General features: G+C 37.8%; 1 long non-coding RNA gene across 1 annotated transcript; it reads right to left on the reverse strand.

Annotated features, from left to right (window-relative positions):
- Window positions 1–5060: 5060 nt before the first annotated feature.
- Window positions 5061–7383, reverse strand: LOC128507339 (uncharacterized). The gene is made up of 3 exons (XR_008355810.1): window positions 7286–7383; window positions 7025–7126; window positions 5061–5078 (listed from the first exon to the last, which is right to left on the reverse strand). It is a non-coding gene; the product is annotated as an uncharacterized LOC128507339 (long non-coding RNA).
- Between the last annotated feature and the right edge of the window lie 568 nt (window positions 7384–7951).

A 7951-nucleotide genomic window follows, 5' to 3' on the forward strand; every position in this document is an offset into this window, starting at 1 on the left:
ACTGTTTTTTCGACTACTTTAGTCAGCACTCTATGTCATTATAGAGGGCCCTATTGTTCTTCTAAGGATTATTAGGGCCCAAGCACTGTGTGTCAGGAACACTCTTGTTTTTCTAAGGATTTTTTTTTGGGTGGGGGGGTCTTAACATAATCAAAACTCATGAAAATTGGCAGACAGTTTGGAATCTGCTGCCATTAGGATGCCTGAGAGTTTTATATACATGAGATTTTGCTGCGTAGCTCATACATACTTGCACGTAAGTCACGTCTTACACACACACACACACACACACACACACACACACACACACACTAACACTAACACACACACATCACACATGTTAACACACAGACTCACACACTACGCGCACAAAAACATTCACTCATCACACACACACACACACACACACACACACACACACACACACACACACACACACACACACACACACACACATATCTGGGGCTTAAATAATTGAGATCAAACTTTTTTTTTTTTTTCTCACCATCCGGGCCCTTTTGCCTTTCCTCTGTTTGTAGTTGCCTTTCTCTCCACCTGTGGTTCTGGCTCAGTGTGAAAGAGTGTGTATGTGGGTATAGAGCTCCTCTGGGTCTAAGAAGCGCCACTTGGTGGATGCTTTTTGGCTCTCAAGCGGTCAGTCAGGGATAAAGGGGTGGCACCCACGCCGCAAGAACAGTAAACCACACTAGTTCCTCTCGCACCACATCGTGCTCTCTTTTCTCTTTGACATCTACCCACTTGCTGTGCTGTCGGAGGACATTTATTGGACATATTTGTCGGAGGCCATAAACATCTTAATTATGACAAATCACAGCTTGAACTATATTGCCTTGTTTTGCATGTAAGGAGTCTATCTCATATATTAGTTTCACCTTTTAAGTTGCATTACTGAAAAAAATAAACTTGCATGATATTCTAACTTTTTCAAGTTTTACCTATACAGTCTTATGCAAAAGTTTAGGCACCCCTTAATAAATGACAGATTTCAGTGATTCTTTTAATTAAAAAGATGTTAACACAGTCTCTCTTGGAAATGGAAAAAATGCACGATATTTTCAGCAAACATTGATGCATAGTTACTTCTTATGCCATTAATTTAACAATAATGAAAAAGAAAAAGCATAATTATGGCACTGTTCAAAAGTTTGGGCAGATTCTCAGATTCTTATTACAAGGTTGCAGACGTTAATCAGCTCGTTAGATCTGATGCATGGCAACAGCTTTAATTAGTAAATGGCAATTTCAAAGCTTTACAAATACTTTGACTCTTCAAACCTTGTGTACACACTTGCGGACACTCAAAAACCATGGGTTCCTCTAAGCAGTCTGTGTAAGACTCTGAAAATGAAAGTTATTGATGTCCACAATGCAGGAGAAGGCTACAAGAAGATAGCAAAGCATTGTCAGTTTGCAGTTTCCACAGTGAAGAGATCTGGAAGACCAAGAAAACTCTTAGAGACAACTGCTCATATACTGGTCAGAAAGACAAATCAAAACCTGCAGGAAGATTTAGCAGACTTAGGAGTGGTGGTGCACGAGTCAGCAGAAGAAAACCTTACCCGCGTCCCTATCATAAAATCCAACGTCAGAAGTATGCAACAGAACATCTACAAAAGCCTGATGCATTTTGGAAACAAGTGCTGTGGACTGATGAAGTTAAAATAGACCTCTTTGACCGCAATCAGCAAAGGCATGTTTGGAGAAAAAAAGGAGCAACATTTTATGAAATGATCACCTTGCTAATTATTAAGCATAGTGGTGGATCTATCATGCTTTGCGGTTGTGTTGCAGCCAGTGGCACAGGAAACATTGCAGGTGAAGGGAAGAATGGATTCCACTAAATACCAGCAAATTCTGGAAGCAAACATCACATTATTTGTGAAAAAGCTGAAGCTGAAGAGAGGATGACTTCTACAACAGGACAATGATCCTAAACATACTCGAAATCCACTATGGAATACTAAAGATTTTGGAACGGCCATCACAGTCCCCTGATTTAAACATTATTGACAAATTGTGGGTAGATCTTAAAAGAGCTGTGCATGCAAGACAACCAAAGAATATTACTGAACTATAAGCCTTTTGCAAGTACAAGAATTTAATGCTGTGATATCTGCCAGAGGAGGTGTTACTAAGTACTGATTATGTAGGGTGCCCAAACTTTTGCACAGTGCCACAATAAAGTTTTTATTTTTTATCTTTGTTCAATATATGACATAAAAACTATCTAACACTATGCATCAATGTTTGCTGAAAATATTTTGCATTTTTTCCCTTTCCAAGAGAGACTGCATTAACATCTTTTTAATTTAAAAAATAACCAATATGTGTTATTTACCAAGGGGTGCCTAAACTTTTTCATAAGACTGTATAGGGAGAGAGAGAGAGAAATTCAACCTTCAATTGAAGTGCAGTTATTTTGTGCAAAAGAAATCCCACACATTTTCACTTGAGTTAAAGGTTAGATTTGTCTATTTTCAGTGTGAGATTATGCTTCTGTAATAATAAAATAACTAATTAGACCCTAAGAACACATCTTAACCAGAGATGGGAAGTGGAAGTAAAAAAGGATTGGGTGAAAAGACTACTCAAGTACTGAGTAACTGTTTCAATCGTAATGTCAAATTATTATTTTCTTTTAGAAATTATAATAAGTATATATTACATATAATTTAATTATTTTTTCATTAAATTATAGCAAAGTAATATATTATTAATAATAATGCAGCTATTATTATAATAACTATAATAATAATTATATATGCTAACATTGCAACATTCAATGAAACAGCTAAACTTGCCGTGACGTTTCCTCAGGTTAGAAGTTGAGTTTTTGGATGCTGAAGTGTCGGTCTGTTTTGCAGACAGAGAAGGACAAGCTGTTCTTGTTCTCTGTGTGTAAGCGAAACATGCTTTGTATATGATGCCGGTGGTGTTCATCCTCTCCTGTTGTAGCATTGTAGACATATGCCTCTGCTAATTTTGTTTTAATTTTATTTAATTTTTTGTAATAATGAATATATATATATATATATATATATATTTATATTATTGCTATACTGATTGATGATTTAATTAAATACTAATAACAATATTAATCTGTTTATTAATTTGATTCTGTTAGTCTTGACTGGCATCAGTTCCTTATGTTCGCTCCGCGTCTCCCCAGAGCGGCACAGCGTTTAACAGACATCCTAGGATGGACAGAAAGCAGCCAGGTGGAGCAGAAAGGAAAAGTGTACGCAAAAAGAAAGAAAGAAAATAAGAAAAATCATTTGTTAAAGCATATTGGATGAAATTTAGTGTTTTGATAATGTGGGTACCTAAGACATTTAAAGATAAATAAATAAATATTTATGTGGATTCTAAATAATCAAATTACAATGAGGTTGTTTTGCACTAAGGTGGAGACACTACTGTCTTTGTCTTATTTGCATTTTGTTTTCTTTAAGCTATTAAAGCTGTGCAAATACTGCATGATCTTGGGTTATTTTAATGTGTTGAGATGTTATTTCCTTTAAATACACACTCTAAATAACAATAGTAAACAAAAAAACTAAACACAAAAACTGTACATCTCATCAATACATGCACATTTAAAGAAAAAAAAAACTGATTATGCTGCAGTTTTCTCCTTTTTTTTTTTCAGAGCTGTGTGTGTGTGTGTGTGTGTGTGTGTGTATGTGTGTGTGTGTATATATATTAAGTGTGCCTGTGGTTTCTAAATTGATTTGGCTGCCCAGGATGGCCTGGGTTGGTGTTGGATTTCCCGGCCTGAAATTGTGTCCCAGTCCGGCCCTGGTGAAGCTTCACATTACTGCATTAAATATCAAAACGGTTTTGGAACATATGAGACAAACTGGTTTAAAACTTCCTATAGGATGAAGATTTCATTGAATCAGCGAGACATACAAACAATATACAGACAAAACCTTCCATTTATTTATATAAATGAGATTTTACAAAAACACTAATATAAGTTGAAGTCATATTTCATAGTAAGGCTCTCTACATAAAGGCTTCTAGTTAACACAATTCAATTCAATTTTATTTCTATAGCGCTTTTAACAATTGTAATTATCGCAAAGCAGCTTTACACAATCAAAAGAATTATTCAAGTTTGTATGGAATGTGAATGAATAAAAATGGTCAGATAGTCCCTGATGAGCAAGCCGAGGGCGACAGTGGCAAGGAAAAACTCCCTGAGATGGTAATAGGAAGAAACCTTGAGAGGAACCGGACTCAACAGGGAACCCATCCTCATCTGGGTGAAAAGCAGGAATTGAGCTGGATTCATACAGTGTGTTAGGTGGCAGCCAGTTCAGCTATAACAGTTGATGTTAATTGATGTTAATATGGAGTCCAGGTAGTTATTGGAGGCTCGGGTAGACTTTCCTGAACTATCGAGCGACTGCAGCCAAGTCAAGTCCTCAAAGAAACAGCTGTCAACATCAGTCGAGATCATCCCAAAGAGACACACGGGGCATCCATGTGACGAGATCTCCAACCAGGAGCGGGGCACCAGGATGGGTCAGACAGGTCCGGAGGGCAGAGGGAGTCTGGATCACTGGCAGCTCAGGAACGACATGTGTAGCTCGACAGAAAGAGAGAGAGAGAGAACAGGAGAGGGGAGAGCAGAAGAGGAGAGATAACAGTGAGGTATGGTCACAGTCACATAATGTATAATTAAACTAAACCTTATTAACAGGTTACAGTTACAAATACTCTTAGGCATCTTAAACATATACAATAGATTTTTTTATATAAACAGTAACAAAAAAACTAATATTTCAATAAAAAGTAACAATATTGTCTAGCTAGATTTCTAATTCTTGATTAGACGTTTTTAAATAAATTGTTGGCAAACAAAACACACAAAAAAGGAAAATCTAAATCTATTTTTTTGCAGTATTTGCTACGACCTTGATGAGCTCCCTGCGCACCTTCACACTCTGACAACTCCAGTTCTCTGACTTGGTTAGGTAGAGGAGAACGTCGCTTCCCGAAAACTGGATCAGCTTATCATACTCATGGCATTTCAGAGCTGCTGTCACTAACTGGAGAGATAGAGGGAGGGAAAAAGACATAGATAGATAGAAAGAGAGAGAGAAAATACATAAAACAGTAGAAAGTAATGTTTATATTTATCATGTAAAAACATTTACCTTGTTGACGTTCTCAAAAACATAATATTTTTTACATGCTTGTTTGAATAAATTCTGGTATGTGTGTATGTGTCTGCTGTGTGGTTTTCAGTGATATCCTTGTCCGTTTTAAGTAAAGTGAGTGTGTGTGTGTGTCTGAAACGTGGTTTTCAGTGACATTGTCATATTCTGCCTGGAGTGAGTGAACGGGTGAGTGAGCGTGTGCTTTGCACCTGTTGTGTGGTTTTCAGTGAAATTTGTGGTAGAGGAAATTATATGAGAAATCACTTCAAAACATCAGCACATATGACCTGTAAAATACGACACTTATGAATCAAGTCCAGTCGAGTTAAATGCCTCACTACAATCCTACAAAAGAGTGTTCAGATGTTAAACCACAGCGCTGCAGAATTCTCACATCTAACCGGACAGAATGAGTTTTCTATAAGAGAGCAGGATAAACTGCAAAACAAATCAGAGTTTTATATTTACACAAATAGTTTTGCACAAATAGTTAACAATTAAAAAAGAATTATCATTAAATCAGAAGGTCTTACATAGTAAAGTTTGCAGTAAGATGTTTATTCGACATTTTAAATAATCTGTTTACTATTATGCAGTACTGTGCACAAGTCGTCGGCTACATTCACACCACCAGCCTGAAGTGACTCAGTTTTAATGAACCATCCAGTTATATTTGCAAAATCAGAAACAGATCTGAGAGTTGCTAGAAGTACTGTGGCAGATTCTTTAAAATACTCACCAGCTAATTCCTTATAAAACTGTTTTTTTAGTGTTGTTGCACTAAACATCGACTATGCGTAGTTTACAGGTTATTGCTTTCAGGAGTGGATTTTTAGATACAAATGTTTTATTATTTGTGAAACCAAACACTTTATAGCATTTCCTCCCATGTGCCTAAGAATTTCACATAGTACTGCAAATGCTCAACAAATTAATCTTGCAGGCGGTCCACAGCGTTGACAAAATGTTGTGGTATAAGATAAACACCTTAGAACCCTAAATGAAACCCAACACACCAAACCCTAACTGCCCCAATGCTGAATACTTTTCCTTAACCTCCATTATACTTTAGTGCTGACAACTTCCTGCTAGTGCATCGTGATGTATTACAGTTTAATAAACATTCTTTAAAAAATCTTAGTAATGTGTGTACGTGCTATTTATTTATTTTTTTAAACAAAAACAAATAATCCAAGGCAATGTCAGGTCACACACACACACACACACACACACACATCTATCAGCTAGTGAAATGTGAATTTACACTGAGATGCTGTTCCTCCTCCTGCTGGTCGATAAAGTTGTAACAGTTAACCACAACAAAGCCGTGCTTCCAGTTAATGTTAGGAAACAAAAGCAAATGATAAATCAGTAACGTCAAATCCACGTCTCCCTGCTATCACCAACAAGGCTACACACACAAGCACATACACACAGGTTAGTCTAAATACCAAGCATGAATTCCACTGAAACCAGAGCACACACACACACACACACACACACACACACACACCTTGGGCAAGTGTGTTTTCTTAACTAAATGCAGCAGAAGTATGTGACACTTCTGTAACAAACATAATAATTAAGTAATACAATGCAACAGTGTATATCAATATTCGTGCTTGTGATGGATGTGTAATTGCAGGTGTGTACAATAAAACCTTATGCAGCAGGCGTGTTTACTTGCCTGTCCTACTGGAGTGTATGCACATGTATTTAAGTGGCATATGTATCTGTAAGAGACTCCAATTATTAGTGTAGCAGGTGCGTGCAGACCTGCACTACATGCCAGTGTTTGTGTCCCAGTAAAGTGCTGAGCTGTGTGTGTTGTGCACCGTGCTGAGTGTTGCTCCTGTTTGCGTATCTGAACCACAGCATCTCTGCACATCAGCAGTAGCTGATCCTCCCTGTGGAGACGCCCCTGCTCCTGATGTACTCTACATACAAAACAGCATTTGAAAGAGAGAGTGAGAGAGAGAGAGAGAGAGAATAATCAAACTGCTTCATCAACACACATATTCTGATGGTTGTATTGTGGAGTGCTTTGAACTTCAAAGCATGTGTACTCAGTGCTTGTTGAAACGGTGTGTTCTTACCATACTGGGATTGATTGAGGGTGCGGTCTGTTTTAACTGTGACTGCCAATCACCCCAAGGTGGTAACCCTCTGCCCCAGCTCTGAAAAGCACATGATGTCGCAGAAACCTACACCACTGCTCCTGCAATTAAAGTATGTAAATTAAGCGTGCCATTAAACAATCTACTGTAGAGTAAAGAAAAATATGCGGTTGGTTTAAATTCTTACCGGCACATTGTATCAAAATACCCAAACCCAGCCACTGGATGCAGTGCCAGTCCCAAGCCCAGATAAAATGGGAGGGTTGCGCCAGGACGGGCATTCGGCGTGAAACCTGTGCCAAGTTTTTTGTGAGTATCAGATGGTCCAATGTGGTGAGGTGGTGGACGCTTTTTACATGTCAAGATAATGCTCCGGTCACGTCTAGTAAAGTCAGTCAAAGTCAGTACAGTCATTTTTGAAGCAAAATCAATGCTTTGCCACAACATGGTTGTAGAATTCGAAAAAGAGAAATTCTATATTTACAGGATTTTGAGCAGTTGAGGGTTAAGGCCTTGCTCAAGGGACTAACAGTGGCAACTTGGTGGGGCTGGGTTTTGAACCTAAAGAATTCTGGTCATTTCATGGGTTTCTGATTGATCACTTAATGAGAACCATGTGAAGATTTGATTGATGCAGCTTTGTCC

This window comes from Clarias gariepinus, chromosome 19 (assembly GCF_024256425.1).
Source record: "Clarias gariepinus isolate MV-2021 ecotype Netherlands chromosome 19, CGAR_prim_01v2, whole genome shotgun sequence".
NCBI lineage: Eukaryota > Metazoa > Chordata > Actinopteri > Siluriformes > Clariidae > Clarias > Clarias gariepinus.